Below are 22,651 nucleotides of genomic sequence, written 5' to 3' on the forward strand. Positions count from 1 at the left end.
TTTAGGTATTCAAGAAAATCATTTTGGGGAAGTAAGATATATTGCATTAAATATTTTTTAAAAAATATTTTATTTACTTATTTTTAGAGAGAGGGGAAAGGAGAGAGAAAGAAAGAGAGAGACATCAATATGTGGTTGCTTCTCACATGTCCCCAGCTGAATAACTGGCCTGCAACCCAGGCATGTGCCCTGACTGGGAATAGAACCAGTGATCCTTTGGTTTGCAGGACAGTGGTCAGTCCACAGAGCCACACCAGCCAGGGCTAAGTAATTTTTTAGATTGCTTGTAGTTTCAGTTTTCAGTGTTGACAGTCCTGATGTTAATATCACTATTTCTGTCTTTTTTTCATTTTTCACTCTGACTTTATAGTGAGAAACTTGAAACTAAGTTTTATTTTGGACATATATTTCAAGAGAAATACATGACATATATGGTCATTCTTTGCCATCATATAGCTTAGGTGAAAACTTTTTTTTTCCTCATGATGAAAGAATGTCTTTTTTTAAGCTAATATTTCTTAAAAAGAGACTGTCTTAGCCCCAGGTGCTATAACAAAATACCTTGGGATAGGTAGCTGAAACGACAGGTATTTATTTCTTATAGTTCTGGAGCCTGAGAAGTCCAAGATCAAGATACTGCTGATTGAGTTCCTGGTGAAGACCCGCTGTCTGAGTTGGAGATAGCTGTCATCCTGTGGTGGTGTCCTCACAAGGCAGAGAGAGGAGGGGCTCTGGTCCCTTTCTCTTCTCGTAGGGGCGTTTGTCCCATCATGGGGGCTGCACTCTCATGGCCTCAGCTAGACCTGTAATTGCCTCCCAAAGGCATCACCTGGGGATTAGGTGTTCAACATATGGATCTGGGGAAAATAAACATGCAGTCAGTAACAGGAGCTATTGAGACTTGCTTTGACTTCATCAGCCTGCCTAGAAAAAGCACATACCTTGGAACACTGCTTGCCACTATTTTTAACATGTTTTTCTGTTTGAAGTAAAAGTCCTTCTGGTGTCCAAGCCTCCTTTCCTTGATCAGGCTTTCCATCACTCAAACCTGTTTTTCCTTGCAGCTGTGCCTACACGCTTTCTCCACCTGACTTTCTCTCTTCCAGGGTAGTTTGAGGGCCTACTTTTCCATTTTCTCTCAACCACCCTCCCAAAATTAGGCAGCGTGGATGCGTACATCAGCTCTTTTGCTTGAAGTCTGTGCAAGCTACAGCATGTAAGCTGCGCCATCTTCCAGACTGCCTGCAGCTCCAGGGTGGGGAGTCCTGCTCACCTGGGGCGGTTGGTCTCCGGTGGGGTAGGGAGGAAATGGTGAGTGCTGCTGTTTCTTAAGGGTATTTTCCTAACAGCCTCTTGGAGCCTCTTTGGAATTCTTGACCTTTCTGGCCCTGAGTTTAAGAACCACGGATTTAGACTGTTGTTGATTTTAACTCTCTCAAGGTCCAGCTCAAACACTCAGCTTGCTTACTTAGTGCCCAAAGAGAACCTTCCAACCCATTGGAATGAATAGAACTAAATGTCCTACCTCATCTGCCTGTGTCTTAGTGAAGTTAATGCCCAGGGAAACGAAACATTCCTTTCTTTCTTCCTAGTGAATGTGGGCACTGTCCAGGTTCTCAGTTGAGCCCCTGTCACCTTCTGTTCCATCCTTCAGATAGCTTCATCCCTGGCCTAGATCCCCATCCCCCCTGCCCCGCCCCCCACCCCCAGCGTTGGAGTCACAGTTACACTGAGCTGGGGCTTGAGTGTCACTGTGGGCTTAGCACTGGGTCATTATCGTACAGGGTACAAAAGGAAAATAGCAAAACTGCTGTCACTGATTTTGGGAGTGCAGAGGCATTCTAACTTCCTACTAGAGTTTTGTTTCCTGAACTCTTTTTTTTTTTCTTCTGGAATTGGCTTCTTATTCCTCTCCCATTTTCACAGCAAGAGCCCCTTGGTGTCATCTTGGATCCAGCGTCACCCGGGGCATCTCCCTGAACTCCTGTTTCAGCATGTGCATGTTTCTCCTGACCCCCAGCACTGGGTTTCTGGCTGTCGGCTCTGGCAGCCCTTTCCCACCATCCGGTCACACGCCATCCGGTCACGCGCCATCCTGGCTTGCTCATGCCACATCTTTGCCGCAGCGCTCCCTTGTTTCCCGTGCTGTGCTGTGACCATCTACAGCATATATGTAACCTGCTGAGCTGGTAACTTCAAGTTCAGTAGAAAGACCCCTGTGGTGCCACTTCACACTTAAATCTGCCTTCTCCTTCCCCAAGTCCTGTAGCACTCAAATACCATAGACCCGAAGATTGTAAACAGCGTAATGTGCTGCTCACAGTTCTGGAGGCTGTAAGTCTGAGGTCTGGGTACCAGCATGTTCAGGTGAGGGTAATCTTCTGGTCATGGGCTTCTTGTGTCCTCACATGGTAGAAAGTGAGCTAGGGAGCTGTGTGGGATCCCTTTCATGAGAGCACTAATTTCATCTTTGAGGGCTCCTCTCTCATGACCTAATCAATCCCATAAGCACCACATCCTAATAGCATCACTTCAGGGGTTGGGATTTTGACATGAATTTTGAGGACACAAACATTCAGACCATAGCAGGGTCCCTTTGGCACATTGCAGTTCATTTCTTAAATGTTCTGGCTTCCTTGTGTGCAGTGTGTTTTCCTTGAAAGCTGTGAAGCTTCAGTCAGCTATTCAGCAAGTATTTGAGCACCTACTCTGTGCCAAATGCTGTTTTAGGTCCTGGGGGTCCTGCCGTGGAGAAGGCCAGCCCAGTGGCTTCTTAGAGGACAGGTGGTAGTGTTGCCTCCTAGTTTTGCTTCTGGGTAGTTCAGTAATCATTTCTTTAACAGGTTTAGGTGGGAGTCGGGGGAGAGCCTATATTTGGATCGGAGACACCAAGTGAAATGCACATCTAGGATTCCTAACCCTAGAGGTGTCTCAGTGAGGTGCTTTGAGTCCCCCGAGTCCTCCACACAGCAGCTCAGAACCTCTGCCCCCTGCCGCAGCCTCTTACTCTGCCCTGTGTGATGGTGGTATGATTGAATCTCAGTATTTTCTGTTTGAACAAAAACAAAATTGACATATTGGTCAGAATTGGGTTGCCCACTTGTGAAGAGTATAGGGTCCATTTTGTGTCTTGTTGTGTGAGTCCCTGAAGTAGTATATCTGGTCCCAGAGCCCAATTCCATTGTCTGTTAGGGTAGGGGACCAGGGTGGGCTCATGCCCTGTGGCTAGGGGCAGTAACCGCATTATAGGCCTGACTGCTAGGGTGTCCCACTTAGGGGAGGTCAGAGGTCGCGTCTCAAGTCTTCTGAGTCCTCCCTGGGCATTACAACAACCCTTTTGAAGCTCACATTTATTTAGCGACTCTTATGAGGCGTGTGTGGGGCACTGGTTCAGCGACACACAGTGCCTTATCTCTGAGGCTGCATTTCTTTTCAGTTATGTGGTTATCTAGTGAGATATGGCTTAAGAAGTTTTACTTGATATATAATTGGGAAAAAAAGACTTTCTAAAACCATTACCAGATTGATCTGTTTAGAAGTTAAGTCATGCCACATCATCTGAATACCTTGTGATCTGACTTGGCTTAACTTTATTTTGTAAAAAATAATAAATGACATTCATTGAGGGGTGGTGTTTACATGTCAGTCTTATGCTAAGTAATTTGCACTGTGTGTGGCACAGGGGGTTCACATTTTGTGGAATTTGCTTGTTTTTATATGGATTTTTAATTTTCCGTAATGGAACACTTTGAAGTACAGAGAACAGTATCCTGAGCTGTTGCAGGCACAGTACCAACTTCAGCAGGAGCCCAGGGCCTGCTTGCTCGTTCATGTCTGTCTTCCCGCAGGTGCCTCCCCTGTGCAGCCATTGGCTGCACAGCAAATTCTGGCTAGGTACTGCTTCCTGGTGTTACTTTTAACCAGAATGTAATTTTTTTAATTTAACTTCACATTGGTTGTTTAAATTTATTTTTCCTCTGACTTGCTTATTTTTCTCAGTTGTCAATTGTAGCACCTTTATATGTGCTTTCTCATTTCCCTTGGGATTTAAACATTATTTATGAGTTTATGGCTTACCTTAAATAGCTTCTGCTATAGGCAAAGATGCTGCTTGCCTCACACTGCCTTTCAAGAGAAAAATAACTAATTATACCCTTTTGAAAATTAGTTTTTTTCCCTTTTGTCCTCAGTGCCTCATTTGTATAACTAAGCACACACGCCTCCAGATGTGTGAGTTTCAGGATCTACATAAATTCACTTGGATTTTTTTAATGTGAATTTTTTTGGACACTAGTTATGCTCATAACCTCCTTTGTAAATGAGAAGCTTGGACTCACTAGTGATTGAAAAGGCTGTAGGGGGGATAAATGATGCTGGAAGGAAACTTGGCATGGTGAGCACACAGTACAGTGTACAGATGGTGTGTTGTAGAATTATACACCTGAAACCTACATAATTTTATTAACCAATATCACTCCAAATATTTAAGAAAAAAGTTCCCTTTGGTTCTGTAGTTACAAAAAAACAAACAAACCAGTATTAGGCATGGTTGGTGGCCATCAGTTGCTAAGGGAATAATTTGAAGCAAATGGTTCCATCATATCTTGGTTTGGCAGAGTATTATGTATGTCCCTTCCTGGAGGCCTCCTCTGGGGAGAAGTGGGTGTGGGGAAGGCCACGTGCAGCTCTCGGGCCCTCCCCAGGGGGTCCGGGCCTGTGCTCTGCTGCCTGGTGCCACCAGCAGCTCTTACTTCCCTTTTGTGTCCTGTGTTGGGGTTGGAGACCTCCAACTTTTGTTTTAGCTATGGCAGTTACAGGGCCTGGATTTTCTGTAACACTTAGTTTTCTAAGTTTTCGTCCTGTTTTCCCATAAGCATTCTGAATATCTTGAAATGTCAGCATCATCTGAGAGCATCCAAGGAAAGTTTGGAGGAGGGTATCAGGACCCTCTGGCACCGTGCGTATGTCAAGAGGGCCATCTATCTGGCTGGGTCGCCCTGCTGTGGTTGGGGGCTTCTACCTGGAGGTGTTGCCGCCTGCTCGCCTCCCTGCCCATAGAGGACTGCTGCACTGTGAGTATCCAGGGTTGTCGCTTAGCACAGCAAGGACCTTTGTGACATTTTTGGACATGACCTGGAAAAGGAACTTATGAATTTCTTCTATGCCTGGTCGTTGAATGGAGGAGGATGTTCCTCCTCAATTCGCCCAGCTGGTTCTAGTTCAGTTGTCCCAGCAGGGTGATGTCAGCTCTGCTCAGGCTCCAGGGACCTTTAGCAATCAGATCACAGGTGACAGGTGGTGAGGAGCAGAACAGCCCTCTGGTGTGTTTATGTTTTGACTCAACTGGGCGTCACCACTGCTGACCTTTTTTTCAGATGACTTCTGCTGCACTCTAGCCTGTGGGTTGTTCCTGGCCCCCTCTTCCAGGGCCTCTGTTAAGAAACTAGGAATCTCTTAGGTATTTCAGACAGGCAGAATCTAGCGCAGGGATGGTTACAAAAATGTCAAAAGAGCCAGAGGAGCCACAGGGAGAATACATGTTACCCAAAGACCAGAAGCTGAGGAAGCTGCTGCTGTCCTGGGTCTGGAGAAGCGGGTGTTCTCCACCTGCTGCCCCCTAGCAGGAAGCCCAAGCTGATGAGGCTGCCCAGTTCAGTGGCGACTGGAGCTGGCAGCCACTTGGCCGCTGCAGCATCGGCATGGCCATGAGCCGTTGTGAGGGAGGGCAAGGTTTTGCCCTTTCTCCTGCCTCTTCGTGTTACACCAGGGCCTCTCTTTGGCAGGGATTCACCTAACCAAGAATTCGTCTGGCAAGGGCCCAGGAAATGTGGCCTTCTGGTTTCCAACCCTGGTGATACGGAAGAGACGGCCGTGTTTCTGACACCTGCAGGCCACATCTGGCATAGAGACTCTCAGGAGTGTGGGTGGAGTGGAATGACCCAGTGCCACCTGGCATGCGGTGGGCAAATAGCTGCTGTTAGCCCTTCATGTGAGGATCAGTAGGAATGGACCATGGGTAGGTAATGTGGAGACTGTGCTCACAGCCGTTGTGAGGGAGGGCAAGGTTATAAAAAACAAACAGTTGAACATGACCAGCTTTGGCTAATGGAAATGAATAGAAGTTAATTCCATCGCCACTAGACTGTAGAGAGTGTTGAGTGCGTGCCCAAAAGTGCATTTCACATCCAGGTGCTATGTAAAGACTCGGAACTGCTCACTATTGTCAAGCCAGAAACCACTGTGCATTTTGAAATGCCGAGCTCTACTTCCTAGCTCACTATTGAAGAGAAGATTGGCATTGGGGTGATGGCTGACAAAAGTCAAGCCACAGCAATCAGATCTCACTGATCCATTCGGCCCTTGCTTCTCTTCTTCTAGTAACAGGAAGCTTTCTTGTTCTAGACCTGGACTTGGTGTGTCTTCCCAGCTTCCTTCTCTGTTTGCATCCGTACCTTTCCTCCGTCTTCTCCAGTTGTGCTTGGAGAGCTGCCAGGGTGGCGGGTACAGCAACCTTCCTGTGCTCCCTGAAGCCAGGGAAGAGTTGTCCCAAGGGAAGCGTCTGATGATGGGATGTGGGCGGGCCTGTGGGCCTGGGTGCAGGGCTGAGGGGGTGCAGAGGGGACCTGGAAAGCCACCCCCACCCTACCCCACCCCATCTCTCAGCTAGGCCTCTCTGTGTGCGTGGCAGACTGGCTGTCCCTTTTCTAGCACCTGTGGTAGGAAATGGCCTCCATTAACAGCTGGGAGTGTGTGTGTCCAGTAGCGGCACTGTTCTGATTTCAACCCCCCTCGGGGAGGGTCTTTGGCCAGTTTGGTCAGATGTTTACTTTGAGCCAATCAGCAGTCCATCCTTGTGGGGAGGAAGGAGGTGTTCTGTAGAACAGGCCTGCCCTCCTAACTATGTGTCTGGGGCTGGGGAAGGGGCCACTGGCCCAGCTTTCCATTGGGAGTTTTCCATAACGGCCAGCAGCAGTCACTGGTTTGGGGGCTCACCAGCTGTCTTCTTGTTGTGATGCGTGGAGCTGGGAGGTGAAAAAGAACATTGATCTAAACCTCCTCAGTGGCCATCTTGGCATTGCCCTGGCTCNCTGTAGAACAGGCCTGCCCTCCTAACTATGTGTCTGGGGCTGGGGAAGGGGCCACTGGCCCAGCTTTCCATTGGGAGTTTTCCATAACGGCCAGCAGCAGTCACTGGTTTGGGGGCTCGCCAGCTGTCTTCTTGTTGTGATGCGTGGAGCTGGGAGGTGAAAAAGAACATTGATCTAAACCTCCTCAGTGGCCATCTTGGCATTGCCCTGGCTCACCTGTTAGATGCTGGCCTCTCCCAAGTGTCTGATATAACTGCTGTGAGACAGATGAACTCAGAGACCATGACTGTGGAGCCACTTCAGGTGCAACATGGCTCTTCCGTGTGGAAGAGCATCCTCCTATCTGTTAGGAGAGAAGACATTCGGCTATTCATGCGTCTGTCGCACAGTTACTTTAGATAAATCCTTTTCCTGTAAATAACAATACCATAGTCAGCCAAAAACAGTTTGGGTTTGTTTTACTTTCCAGTGAAAGCTATGTACAAGCTGCCATGTATTTCTTACTCTCAGCCTTTAATGATGTGTCCCTTTGAACTGATCCTTGTCATGTTACCGAGGTTTGTCAAGAACTGTTACTTAGAACCTGCATATTCTACCATGTCAGTTGTATTTGGTCATCAACAGAACTGGATGTACTTGTCTGTCAGGAATTTCTAGCATGCATACATGAGAAGAGCTGAAGATGGACTTGTTAGTTTTTGAAAGAACACTTTTAACCTTGACTGGTGTGGCTCAGTTGGTTGGGCATCATCCCACCAGTTCAATTCCTGGTCAGGGCATGTGTCTGGGTTGCCAGGTTGGTCCCTGAATGGGGCATGTAGGAGAGGCAATGATCGGTGTTTCTCCATCACATCCCTCTCTTTCTCCCTTCCCCTCTCCAAAAATAAATAAATAAAATCTTTTTTTAAAGTACTGTTAGGTATGAACTAGTACTGTGCTCATTGATTAGGCTGAAAATGGAAGACTGCTGTTAGGAAAACGGCTTTTTCAGTTCACATCTGTAGGTGATGTCATCAGCACTTCTTGCTGATCACAGGCACTACAAGGGCACATTTATAAGCTGAAGGGGACTTTGGGGATTATTTAGTTTGTTTGGTTTTACATTTCTAATTAGTGAGGTTTGGTGTTTTTATTTTTTTTAATTGCAACAGTAAACTAGGCCCAGTACAGGAGGGCTGACTGGCCTGTAACCCCCGGGCTGGACGGTTGCTGTTTCTCTGGTCAGTGATGTTGCCCCCACTCTGGGCATGCCTTGATTCAGCCCTAGGTCCCACGGCCTGTCGCGTCCCGACTCCACCCCGTCAGTACTGTGGGGATCAAGAGGAACTCCTGAGTCTGTACAGATGCTCCTGACACAGTGTGGGCATCCAGCACAAGCCCCTCCTCTGCTCTCGGGGCTGGTCTGACACTCAGGTTGCCCCAGTACCAGGAGTGTGCACTGCTTGCCAGATGTGCTTGGGATCGCCACCATGGCTTCTGCAAATGCTCACCACAGGCATCAGGGCAAAACTGTGGGTCCTGTTGACCCCTTCAATGTGTTGATGCTAAGCCAATAATAAAATACAATCTGGTTTGTCACTTACATCACTGGGACCCTACAACCACAGTTGGTAATGATGATGGTGATGCTGACCTTACTACGTTTAATGTGCATTTTATCCTTCGGTTGTCATGGTGGTGAAGGAGGGAGAAATACTGGCTTGTCTGATCTAGTCCTCTGTTCGTGAAAGCTAGCCTGTTTTCACAAATGTGAGATGACCTTTCTGAACATTCTTACAAAGGAGCACAGAAATTGGCAATGTGTGTTTGCTTCGCGGATCCTGGTCTCCCCCACCTCTGGGTCGAAGGCTGACTTGTCCCCATCACTGCTGCTACTGCCTGCCTCACAGGTGCTGGCAGGGCCAGGCCTGATGGGAAGGGTAGTGGGCTGAGCGGTCACCTTGAATGTGCATCAGTAAAGCTCTCTTGGGGGACAGAATGGAAGAGATGTAGGCTATTGAAGGTGGTCCTGGATAGCAGTGACTTTGGCTCCACAGAGGGGTCTGCCAAATGGTTGGGGAGGAGCTCCCCCTACCTACCCTCATCCCACGTCTGGGTTTCCTCTGAGCACATAGTGTGACTGGTGCATATTTGTGCATGTGATCTTTGTGGCCTGCCAGTATCCAGTGTGCAGGTGCCATTGCTCTCTTCTCAGTGTTGGGATCTCACTAGGGACACTCAGCTGCCATCCTGGGACCACCATGTACCACAAGACCCTGGTTGTCAGGAGAGAAACTCTTCAGACAAGGTAGAGAGTAGGTGGGTCGAGTCAGTGCTGGAGTCTTGTGAGCAGTGGCCTAAGCCAAGCCTGGACATTTGAGGACTCAGGGTGGGGAAATGGAAGCAGAAATGGTAGATCAGGGAGCATTTGGGAGGCGAGTCCATGGGGATCCAGGCCTTGACTTGGTGGTCTCTGTGGGATTGACAGCTTGGGTGGCTTCAAAGTGAGGGTGCTAGATCCAGAATGCCTTCCAGGGCTGTCCTTACCCTCCAGCACTTAGCACTGCTCAAACCTTACTTTCCCCACCAGGAAAATGGGTCAGTGACAGGATGCAACACACTAGTTAGTGTATGCAGAAAGCACTCAGAACAGTGTTTGGCATGCACGGAGCACAGAGACATTGGCTGATGTTCTGATTCTTGAGGGTGTATAGGCTCAGCTTCTTTAAGTTTTTTGTAAATGACACCAGGAATGGAGGGAACGGAGTGAATCACCCAGATATTTTGAAAGAATAGGTTATAATGAGGGAATGGATAGATGGAATTGAGGGAGAAGAATAAAGTTTTAAACAGACTTTTGGGGGGCATGGCTGGCTCTCTGTATTAATTTGTTTCTGCTTAGATGTTACCTAGATGTTAAGTGTTCCAAGGGTTGATTTGAGTTGCATATGATACAATTTAGGTAGAGTGAATAATTAAATGGGGCCCATGTTCTGGGATTCTGTTGTATAACATGCTTTTTATTTAGGGTAAAAATAGTGTGATGCAGAGTTAACTGTCTGAGCTGGCCTTTCTTGCTGGTTGTAAACTTTGCACACCCAAATGGCATGTGTTGATAGGTAAGTAGTTCCACAGGGGGTGGAATGACTAGGGAGGCAGCCCTTAGTGGCAAATAATGCTGTATTTTTTTTTCACGTTGCTTGTTTAAGGATTATAAAATACATTGGCACAAAGAAACCCAATAAATATTCCAAGTAACGGTCCTACATAAATATGTTCTGATTATATTTTTCTCTAGTGAAAGATTAAAAGTGAAAACCCCAACTCTTTTTGTAGGGTGAAACATCACGGTAGCCTGTTTCCTGAGCTCATGATGTATGTGGTTTCCTGCAGAGGTGACTCCATAACGAGGGGTTTTCTTTCCAGAAAATAGGAGTCATTTTTCTTTTCCCTTTATATTATAACCTTGTTACCATCAGAAATTTGAATGTATTTGGAATTTGCAGGACAAAATGAAATCCCTCTTTCCCTGCAGAAGATAGAGCATCAGTGTGTTTTAGGGTCACCTTGTAATTAGATAGATGCCCTTCAGCTCGGCTGCAGCTCCTGTCTGTAGGGTGAGTGCAATTCATTGCCTGGCATTTGACAGTGATGTAATCCATCTTTATTCAGGAAAGTGTTTACTGTGTTTAGTAGAGATTTGCCATCCCTGTTTCTAGTCCATTGGCAGATGCAGTGAGAAGTATTTCCACCTGCTTTTTGAGCTTGGGGTGGAGGGGAGAGGAGGGAATAATTTGCTTACATAGCAAGCTGTTTAAAACAGCCTTTTCAGGCCTGTCAGTGCTGGTACTGGTTTTATTGAATTATTTACTGAAGAGGTGTGTTAAGTTGAGGAAACATTGGTCCTTCTACTCAGCACCAGAAGCTGTGCTGGTACTGCACAAAGTCATGGCTTGTCATTCTTGTCTTCCCACATCCCAGTGGTGACGGGTGGAGGGGTATGCGGTGTAAGGAGGTTTTCAGGTTTTTACAAAATAGGTGAGCATAAATGTATTCTTATCATTTCTATAATAGTAACTACTGACATTTACATGGAGCACATTTATGGGTCAAGCCATTATACGTGCTTTCCATAAAAAATTCTCAGTTAATCTAGGGGAAACTGTAGCACCATCAAAATTGTAAATGAGGGGAAAAAAAATTTGGCCCCTGGAAGGGATGCCTGTCAGCCTGTTCTGGGACCTAAGGAGTCTGCAGGGTAGTGATCCTAGGTCACTAATGCTTCTGACATTTTCCATTTCAGTGTTCTCACAATAGCACAAATATTTCAGCCTAAAATACTGATTGCATAGGAAATCCTGAGTGCAGTTGGGCAGCCTCACAATTCAAAATGCTTTCTGCAGTTGGACTTGGTTCTCCGTAGTGTCACTGGGAGCCCGAGGTGGTCATGCTGTTTGTCTCCAAGCCAGGAAGGAGTCACACCGTCTCTTCCTCTCCCACCAAAGAATCTGGTTGGAAATTTTCTTCTCCTCAGACAACTGTAGCCTTAGGAAAAAATAGTCCTGATATCGTCATGTAGAGGAACATGTGAGAAAAATCCCTTTTATTCCAAAGATAAAACAGTCAAAAGTCACTCAATCAAAAAATAACCAATAGAAAACCATACTTTAATGCTGCCTGGTTTAATTCTTTTTACAACCTGAATGGACCTAGAGACCAATTTTCCTGCCGTGAACCTAAGGGGAGAGGTTAAATAAATTTAAAGCAGCACTGTAGAGAGGAAGCTGTCTGAGCTCATCTGAGCAGCCTCAGTGTCACTCTAGTATATCCCATTATCTGAAGCAGCCCTCCTGCTCAGCACCAAGGTCTGCTGCCCCAGTGAGTGTGGGGCCCAGGCCTCCTGCCCAGCACAGAGGTCTTCCCCTGGTGAGGCTGAGGTCACACTGCTCCCCTGTGCAACAATGTTTGCCTTTGTGCTTTGCGTACAAAAGCATGGAAGAACTTGGTCATAAGCAAAATGTCACCTAGCAGAGCTAGGTGCAGGATGCTTAATCCACAGTAAGTGATGTGTCTGTTTGTTTCTTTTTATCTAGAGTGATAAAGAAAATAAAGGGTTATGGCTGGTAGTGGTGAAATGCATCTCCCATGGTCCAGGGAGAGACAAATGATTTAAGCCCTGCTGTCCTTTTTCTGTCTACTATCTTTTATCTTTTTTTTTTTTTTGCTTTTTTTTCATATGTATGGGTAAAAGCTCACTGTTTGCCCATCTGTCACTATTTTCATTTATCTTCTGCCTTATTTGCCTTATTTTCATGTCCTTTTCGTTGTATATTTCTCTTATCAGTTAATTAATCCATTCATTCAACCTTTTACTGATCATTTCTTCTGCCTGGGCCTAGGGCACCATGGCTAGATTGTGAATGGAATGGTAAATTACAGTCTTAGCACTCAGTATAGGGAAGAAAGAGATATGTATTCAAATGGTTCTGATACCAAAGAAATAATACTTATTCTGAGTCTGTGTGATAACACCAGACATCGTTAACTGAGCACTTGCTTGTGCCAGGCCAGGCTCTCAAAACAGCAAGTAGGCAGGTTGGGTACAGGCTAGGAGGACTGGTTCAGGTCAGTCCAGAAAGGTCTCTGGGTTTGGACACTTTACCTCCAGACTTGGGGTTGGCCTGGACCTTCACTAGGGTCTTTATTTCTCTCTAGGTACAAGATGCTGGGGGATTCCTTCAACTCAGGACTGTGAACATTAACTTAACCCTTTTGTAAAGAACCTGGTTTTGCCAGCTCCTAGTGAGGTTTCGGGAGTAATGTCTGCCCCTGGTGGGCTGCAGCCAGGCCTGACCCACCCTAGGTCCCAGGGTGGGACTTCTGTCTTATTTTTTTTCTCTCTCTTCTAGTCCTGGCCTCTGGCCTCTTTGGTTTGCACCTTACCCCTTCCCCCACCTCCCACCCCTCCCCTGGGCTCCAATCTTGCTCTCTTCTGAGTGCTCCCTTCCCACCTGTGAAAGAGACCACCAGTGCTGTGCTCTAGCCTGGGAAGGCCAGCCCAGTGCAGTGGAAGGTGGGAGTGATGATTGGGCCTCAGCTCTGATGCAGTTGGTCCTATTGCCTTGGGCCAGCTCCCCACCTAGGAGTGTTATGGGCTGAAACGTGTCTTCCCCAACGTTCATGTTGAAGCCTCAACCTCCACTGCAGCAGTATTTGGGGGCGGGGGCCTCTAAGGACGTAAGGAAAGTTAAATAAGTACATAAGGTTGGGGCCCTGATCCAGTAGGTTGAGTGTCCTTATGAGAAGAGCACCAGAGAACTTGCTCTCTTTATACTGTGTGAGGGCACAGTGAGAAGGTGTGGCAGCCAGGAGCAGAGCCCACAGCAGGAATCAGATCACTGACCCCTTGATCTGGGATGTCCGGCCACCAAAACTGAGAAAATGAATTTCTGTTCTCTTTTTTAATACTCAGGATATATTTACTGATTTTTAGAGAAAGAGAGGGAGGGAGGTGGGGAGGCAAGAGAAAGAGGGAGAAAGGGAAGGAAGGAAGGCTGATATAAGAAACATTGATTGCTTGCCTCCCATACGTTCCTTGACCAGGGATTGAACCCACAGCCTCTTGGTGTTCGGGATGACACTTCAGCCAACTTAGCCACCCAGCCAGGGCAAATTTCGGTTCTTTAACACTTCATTCAGCAGTATTTACTTATGGCAGCCAGAGCAGACTAGTGCAGTGAGTCTCACTGGCCCGTCACTGCAGGGGAGTTGCGCCTTACGGGCGTAGGAGGTAGATTACCTCCAGCCCCCCCACCCCTCCCATGAGGGCATCTTGCCAGACAGGATCCTTTGTGCAGGACACGGGGACCCCTCCTCTCTTTCCTCGACAGTGGGGACTGAGTGGGATGGGGACACCGAGTCCTGTACCTGTCTGTGAGAGGAGCTTGTACTTCTAGGGGAGCTTGATTGCTCTGCGATGAGAACCACACACACATCCCTGACTCTAGGTTGCCGGCTTTTTGGAGGACTGAATGGACCTGGGACTCCTGTACTCCTTTACTCCCTGACCAGGCAAATCCAATTTGGGATGAAGTTCTTTCTAGATTGGATCTGCTTGTCTCTGGATGCAAAAATGAGGGCGTTGGCTGTGTACAATGTTCTCATACAACTCAACACCAAAAAAAAACCCCAAAACAAAAGACAATCCAGTTGAAAAATGAGGACCTGTACAGACACTTCTCCAAAGAGGATATACAAATGGCCATATGAAACGATGTTCACTGTTACTAACAGAGAAATGCAAACTAAAACCACAATGAGATACCACCTTATACCTGTCAGAATGGTTATCATCAATAAATCAATAAATAACAGGATCTGGCATGGATGTGGAGAAAAGGTAGCTCTAGTGCACTGTTGCTGGAATGCAGACTGGTGCAGCCACTGTGGTAAACAGTATGGAACTTCCTCAGAACCTAAAAGTGGAACTGCCTTTGACCCAATGGTTCCACTGCTGGGATTATACCCTAAGAATCCCGAAACGCCAATTCAAAAAAACCTATGTACCCCAGTGTTCATAGTATTATTATTTACAATAGCTAAGATTTAGAAGCAGCCAAGTGCCCATTAGTAGATAAGTGGTTAAAAAGTGTTGGCATACACACACACACACACACACACACACACACTCACACACACACACACAGAGGAATATAAAAGGATTGGGCCATAAAAAGGATTGAAATCTTACTATTTGCAACAGCGTGGGTGGACCTACAGGATGTTATGTTCAGTGAAATAAGTCAGTTACTTCACTTATATGTAGAATCTAAAGAACAGAATAAAGGAGCAAACACAATAGAAACAGATGCATAGTCATAGAGAACAGACAGTTGCCAGAGGGGCGTGGGGTTAGGGGACCATGTGAAAAAGTTGAAGGAATTAAGAAATTCAAATTGATACTTACAAAATAGTCACTGTTCCTGACTGGTGTGGCTCAGTAGGCTGGGCATTGTCCCTGCAAACCAGAAGGTTGCTGGTTCTATTCCTGGTCAGGGCACATGTCTGGGTTGCAGGTCAGGTCCCCAGTTGGGGGCATATGAGAGGCAACTAATGGATGTTCTCTAGATGTTTCTCTCCTTCTCTTTCTCCCTCCCTTCCCCTCTCTCTAAAAATAAATGTTGAAAAATAGTTACAGGATGTAAAGTTCAGCATAGGGAATACAGGGGTGGGCAAAGGCATGTTCACAGTTGTGACTAGGTGAAACAGTTTAGTCTCGTGTTGTTCTTATTTTTCCATAGGAACAACTGTAAATCTATTTTTGTCCACTCCTGTATAGTTAATAATGTTGTGATAACTGCATGGTGTCAAGTGGATACTGGAAATATCAGGGGGATGACTTTGTAAGTACATGATTGTCTAGTCACTATGCTACACACTTTAAACTAATACAAATAATACTGAATGTAAACTGTAATTGAAAAGTTTTTATTAATGTTCTTAGTACTGACTTTCTTTTCACTTTTAATTGAATTTTGGTGTTTGGAAGTGGGTTGGTTGAGAGGAAGGAGACCAGTTTTGAGTTACATGAATTGGAGGTGAAGGTTAGAAAACGGACTATTGCTGTCATTTGTTACAGGAATCGTGCGCCCCAGAGACTACTCTTCCCGGGAAATTCTCTTCAGCAAGTGCGTGAAAAGGAGAGGGCAGTTCTGTTTGCCACCATTTCTGTCAGCTTCATTTGGATTGTGAGCTTTCAGTCTTTGATGTTTGTGTAGGTTTCTTTTTTCCTCTGGTTTATATACTTGTCATCAAACTCTAGATTAACTTTTCTTATTAACAGACTAAATATTCTGAAACTACTACTGCTTTACAAGTAATATAAGAATGCATATTTTGAGTATTCATCCATGTGCATATATTGTTGTACTCTGTGTTATAGTGTTAACGTAGCTTATGTAAGGCTTGTTGGCCGAGGAAGCAGAACTTCCTAACCTTTCCAAGGTGCCTTCTCATAGGGCTCCCTACATTTTGTCTGACTTATTTCTATGTTCTTTATCCATACAAAGCATACCTTTTTTTCTAGTTTCCTTCTATTCTCCTTCTTCTTTCTTAAAGAACTTAAATCCATTATAATTCATTGTTATTCAGTCCTGTGTGCTTTAAAACAAAGATTGTGCATTCACTGTGTTTTTGACAAAGACTGTGGTCAGGGCAGTGGATCTCCTGTTGACTGCTTTGAGTTCATTAAAAATGTATTCTAGTTGCTTTCATCTTTTCAGGATCCTACATGGACAGAGACAGTTCCTATTTAAAGTGCATGCTGACAGTGATCTATGTAACGCACACTTCTCCACCAGTCTGCCCCTCGCCCACCCCTGAATGAAGCTCAAGCTGCTCCAGGGCCTGAGCTTGTCTCCCCACCTTTCTCCACTGGTGACCAGGATCCTCAGCTCCCATGGGGTAATGACCAGACCAAAGTTGCTGTCGTATGTATACTTGAAACTGGGTGTTTAATAACTTTTTTCCATTGAGAAAAAGTTAACCTCTTTGTTTTGATACAAATAAGAGAATTCTTTGCAATTGAAGAAATGTTTACCTGAGTTTTTCTGATGAAAGCGATTCTTTTGCTAGGTTAACACTCTCATAAAATGTGTCTGAGAAACGCATTGTAAAGTGTTTGCTGCTCATCATACTCCTGTGGTTCCTGGTTCTCAAATTTGAGATTACTCCAGATTTGGAGGGCTTTTTAACAGACTGCTGCCTCCTCCTGCCACCCCAGTTTCAACCTCAGGAGTCTAGGGTGGGCCCCTATAATTTGCATGTCTAAGATGTCCCCTGACACTACTGCTGCTGCAGGCTGGTCAGGGCACGCGTGGGGAATCACTGCCCTAGCCATCAGATAACAGAGAACAGATTGGATGCGAGTAGCAGGTCATGCAATTTCCACAAGTGGCTGTTGACTTGGCTTCACGCACTGCTTGGAGAAGCACATGAAACAGCCCCACAGGGCAGTACATACAGTCATATGCTGAATGCAGAGGAGCAGACTGGCTTCTCTTCCAAACATCTCAATTTTTATTGCTTCTGCTATGTGAAATGTGTCCTGCTTATAGAATGTGTAGAATTAAAAGTTGGTTTGTTAACTAAAAATATGGCAAACAATTTTTAAATCAGAGCCTATAAATAAACCTGCACATTTAGACATAAAAGTGAACCATTAAGAATCAGTGCTCCTGTCATTATAACTTGTTGATTGGATTACAGTTACCTGTTCTCAGGTGTGTTGAGAGCAGAGCCTATTTTTTCACTTCCTGTGGCTTGCGAAATTTCTTACCACCTATTTTTAGGAGATCTTGCACTGCTGACTCAAAGTGGTAACCCATTCTGAACTCTGGCTTCTCAGTACTGTGGTTGGCAGGTGTCCAGGCACTTAACACGGTAAGGTTGTCTGCCAGGGTGCTGTGCTGGTAAGTGCATCCCTGTCAGGCAGCCTGGAAGTTCAGCCACCTCCTCTTGCCATTCCACCCACTCCAGAAGAGTCACAGTTGGAACCCCTGTTTCCTAGCCTTTTGAGAACTGTACCAGCTGTGTTGCATGATATCTTACCACTGGATGGGTGTCTCAGTGCCCCCAGCCTGTCCTCACACTCAGGCAAAGGTGCTCAGCACCTGGTAGGCTGCTGTTTGGCCTCTGCTCTCAGCACACCTGGGGAAGAAGGGTAACTAAGAGTGGAGCTTATCTTCAGTGGACTCAGCCTCTTTTTTTAAAGCTACTTACCCTCTATGTGGGCCTCTTGTGGCCAGATGGGGTGCACAGGCAAGACAGGTGGAGCATTTGATCTTGTTGCTTTGACCTCTGAGCTGGGTCTTGGCCAATCAATAGCCCATGCCCATGCAGCCTGCGAGGAGACCTTCTGCTCAGACCAGTTCATACACAATAAGCCAGAACCCAACCGTCCTCCCTGTCACACCAGTACAGTTGGAAACCACCAGAATTGCTCTGTTGTCATTAGCAATTGACAAGAATTGGACCACACTGCTTGGGTCTGTCACCTCCAGCTCCAGGAAACTCAGGAAAGTACCCTTGAGCAGCATAACTGTGTGAGCCCCACCCTGAAATTGACCTGGGACTCCACCATTCTGTACACCTGCATTGTCTCATTTTGTTAAGTGAAGAATTTAGAGTAGAGATGTCTGATTCTTCACTTCAGGATTTAAATTCTAGTACCTTGTAAGAGAGTGTTAATTTCATCTGGAGAAGCCTGGAGAAGTGATGTAAATTAAAGCCACACTGATAAGAAATTTGTCCTTTTTCATCTCTACTCCCATTTAGCCTCTTTTACTACCTTTCTTTCTCCTCACTGCAGAAGAATAGTGAACTGGCATGAGTAGTTCTGAATTTCAGGACGACTGTTCTTTGGGGCTGGCAGGATCAGGAGGATGTGTGGAACATAGGTGCTTTGTGATAACAATTTAGTGACTTTGTGGTTCTCCCTCTCACAGTCCTTACCAGCTAGTGTTTCCAGCAGTTTTGTCTTTGCAACTCTCCTCAAGATGGTCTCATTCCTTACGTATATCAGCATAGTTTATTGCATGTTTGCATACTAATCCATATTAATTGGTTTTAGAAAGTGGTAGACTTCTCTAGAATAAAGCACATATCTAATGGACTCATTTTATAATAGAACTGATCAGACTTCCGGCCAAGATGGAGGAGTAGGTGGAAACACTGCGCCCCCTCCCACAACTAAATTTAAAGACAGCAAAGTTTTAGAAACAAAAACACAGCCAAAACAGTGAAAATTGAACTGTATAGAAGTCCCTTAACAACGAACCACTCAGCCAGACCGGTAAGAGGGGCGGACACAGGGGCGGAGGCAGGGGTGGAGCGGGGTCGGGCTGGAAAGACCGTTCAGTCCAACCGACCCAGGAGTGGAGGCAGAGGCAGTTGGTGGATCCCAAGTGTGGGGTGGCGATGGACAGACCCTGTGAGCGCACAGGGCAGTTGGCTGACTGCAGTCACACATTCGAGCACAGATAAACCAAAGGAAGGAGCGAACAGTGAGACAGACCACTCAGGCTAGGGCCCCAGTGACGGGAATTAGAGCCTGAAAGCACCAACTAGAAAGACTTTCTCAGGGTCAAGGGGCCAGGAGAGGCTCCCAGGCTCACAGAGTGTTCATTGGAGAGACCCACAGGGTCCTGGAGAGTACACGGGCCCACACACCCGGGAACCGGCACCAGAGGGGCCCAATTTGCTTGTGAGAAGCTGCAGAGGGGAAAGAAATCTGAGAGAGAGTGGAGTGGAGCAAAGCACCATTTTTTCCCCCTCTCTGACCCTGCCCCCACATACAGCATCACAACCCAGTGACTGGGTCTCCTGGCCCTGGTGAACACCTAAGGCTCCGCCCTTCATACATAACAGGTTCGAACAGACCAAGCATTGGGGGAAACAGGGGAAACAGGGGAAATAGCAGAGCCGTTTCAAGAACAGCTCAAAGCCCCAGAGCCTATAATTCTAAGTGACCAAGAAATAGCCAGCCTTTTAGATGCACAGTTCAAAACACTGGTGATCAGGGTGCTCACAGAATTGATTGATTTTAGCCACAAATTAGAGGAACATATGGAGGCTAAAGTGATTGAAATGAAGGGAAATGCACAGGAAACCAATAGTGATGGAAAGGATACTGGGACTTAAATCAAGGGAGTGGACCAGAAGGAAGAAAAAAATGACCAAACAAAAATATGAAGTAACAAGAATTCAAAAAAATGAAGACAGGCTTAGGAACCTCCAGGACTTCTTTAAACATTCCAACATCCGAATTATAGGGGTACCAGAAGGGGGAAAGAAACAGCCACAAATGAAAAACTTTGAACAAATAATAAAGGAGAACTTCCCCAGTCTGGCAAAGGAAATAGACTTCCAGGAAATCCAGGAAGCTCAGAGAGTCCCAAAGAAGTTGGACCCAAGAAGGAACACACCAAGGCACATCATAATTACATTAGCCAAGATTAAAATGAAGGAGAGAATCCTAGAAGCAGCAAGAGATAAGGGGACAGTCACCTACAAAGGAGTACCCATCAGACTGTCAGCGGATTTCTCAAAAGAGACCTTACAGGCAAGAAGGAGCTGGAAGGAAGTATTCCAAGTCACAAAATCCAAAGACCTACATCCAAGATTGCTCTATCCAGCAAAGCTTTCATTTAGAATGGAAGGGCAGATAAAGTGCTTCTCAGATAAGGTCAAATTCAAGGAGTTCATCATCACCAAGCCCTTATTATATGAAATGTTAAAGGGACTTATCTAAGAAAAAGAAGATAAAAAATATGAACAGTGGAAGGACAGCAAACTCACAGTTATTAACAACCACACCTAAAACAAAAGCAAACCAAGAGGACAGCTAGATCAGGAGCAGAACCATAGAAATGAAGATCACATGGAAGGTTATCAACAGGAGAGTGGGAGGAGGGGAAGGGGAGAGAATAAGTAGCATAGATGGTAGGTAGAAAATAGACAGGGGGAGGGCAGGAATACTATGGGAAATACAGAATCTAAAGAACTTGTGACACATGGACATGAACGAAAGGGGGAGGATGGTGGGGGAGGGGTGTGCAGGGTGGAGGATAGTGAAGGGGGGGAATGGGACAACTGTAATGGCATAATCAATAAAATATATTAAAAATAAAATAAAATAAAATAAAAAGAACTGATCATAGTGACCACTATAAGTAAGTGCTTGATCCATTTTTATGGTTTTACAATTTAGACTCATTAGTGCTGCACATTCTCATTGCAGCCTGTGAATTGGGAGGGCTGCATGCAGTTAGATCCATGTCACGATGACACAGTTGCTGTTCGTGGTTGTCTTGATAGTACACTAAAGGTTTTAATTTATTTAATATCTGAATAAATTTTCAAGATTTTATCAGATGAACTGATTCTTTTTTTTAAGAAAAAATTTTATTTATTTTTAGAGAGAGGGGAGGGAAGGAGAGAGGGAGAGAAACATTAACATGTGGTTGCTTCTTGTGTGCTCCCTACTGGGGACTTGGCCCACAACTCAGGCATGTACCCTGACTGGGAATCGAACCAGCGACCCTCTGGTTCTCAGGCTGGCACTCAATTCACTGAGCTACACCAGCTGGGGCTGAACTGATGATTCTTGTGTGTAAGTGTGCATTGGTTCAAACTACCAACAAAAATTAAAACTTTCTTTGAAACTATTCAGAAGCAAAGGAAGAGGCATTTGATTGTAAAGAGCAAGCTTAGGGGTATGTGAGAAGTATTTAGAGTTACTGTGAGGCTTTTCCCAGTCCTCCGACTCTACCTATTGGTCCCTTGATAATTGGAGAGATTTTGGAGACCTGTTCTGTCCTCACCGCTGACTAGCCCTGTGCCCTGGAGTTGCTTTACTAGCCTTCATGTGTAGAAGGTGGTTTGGAGCTTGGTGGTTTCTAAAGGCCCTTCAGACTGTTACTTTTTTTAAAAAATGCTGTCAATTCACTCATGGCAAGATGTGATTTCTTAAGTAACAGGATAATTTCAGCATAATGTTTTTTAAGGTAGAGAGAAGCACGGAGTAAGTCCTCATGGGTACCCATTGCTGGCTTCAATAGTTAGCCAGTTACGGGCCAGCCTCATTTCATCTAAGTGCCCACACTCTCCAGTGGTAAATCCCAGATATCAGTTCCTTTCACCTGTAAATATTAGAGTAAATATTTCAGTAACAATAACTCTTTAATATTATCAAATATCAGTGTTTAAATTTCCCTACCTATTTCAAAATCTTGTTTAAATTGGGTTGTAAATCCAAAATCCAAGTAAGGTCTGTACATTGCAGTTAGATCTACTTATTTCTCCAGTCTTACTTATTTATTTTTATTATATTATTTCTTTATTATTTTAATTATTTATTTTTAAATTGAGGTTGATTTCTTGGGGTAACAGGTTTCTTGTCCTTTGGGTCTCCCACAGCTGAAGTTTGCTAGCTAGACTCTGTTTAACATGCTCTTCTATTCCTGTGTGTCCTGCAAATTTTCTTTGGATTTGGAGCTGATTCCAGTTTGATTTCCTGGCAGGATTTTTCCCTGGTGCTGCATGTGCTGCCATTAGGAGGAGGACACAGCAGCCTTGATGATCGTGTCTGCTTATTTCACCAGGGTTGCAAAACGGTGACGTTTGAATTCTCTCCATCCTCCTACATTCATTAGCCACATGGGAGGGAGCTCGGCTGTTGTGTCCCCCGTATATCCACACGGGGACATCTTGCCCTCTTTGGGGCAGTTTTTAGAATAAATAATACGGTTCCTCAGCATCCATTAGCCACCAGTGAGGTGGTTTGTTTGTTTGTAGAGAACTTATGAGCTGATGATTTAAGATAGTGCTGAAGGAATTTCACGCCATTGACATCCTTGTTGCTGCTGGTTGGCCGCTGCAGCCAGTGCCAGCCTCGTGTGGTTGGCCTGCTGCACCTTCTGCTTGTGGTCTGTTAGCCACAAACAGCCAGAAGCTGCAGGACTTCAGGCTCCTTTCGTCAGTCCTCACCCTCAGGTCTCTTCAGTTGAAAATGGAGTTGGGGGCCT

At 45.6% G+C, this 22,651-nt stretch overlaps 1 protein-coding gene across 2 annotated transcripts in view; it reads left to right on the forward strand.

The window, feature by feature from the left end:
* Positions 1 to 22,651, forward strand: part of NCK2 (NCK adaptor protein 2) — a 146,563-nt gene that overhangs the window by 25,475 nt on the left and 98,437 nt on the right. Inside the window, exon 1 of one of the 2 annotated variants that reach the window (XM_037054983.1) lies at positions 16,465 to 16,529. The exons of the other annotated variant lie outside the window; for it this stretch is intronic. The gene's annotated coding sequence lies outside the window, so the exon portion shown is untranslated. Of the gene's footprint in view, positions 1 to 16,464; positions 16,530 to 22,651 lie in introns of those variants that run through there. 2 annotated transcript variants of the gene reach the window in all.

The sequence above is a fragment of the Sturnira hondurensis genome, unplaced genomic scaffold, assembly GCF_014824575.4.
Source record: "Sturnira hondurensis isolate 20B ecotype Veracruz unplaced genomic scaffold, ASM1482457v3 Scaffold0008480, whole genome shotgun sequence".
Classification (NCBI taxonomy): Eukaryota; Metazoa; Chordata; class Mammalia; order Chiroptera; family Phyllostomidae; genus Sturnira; species Sturnira hondurensis.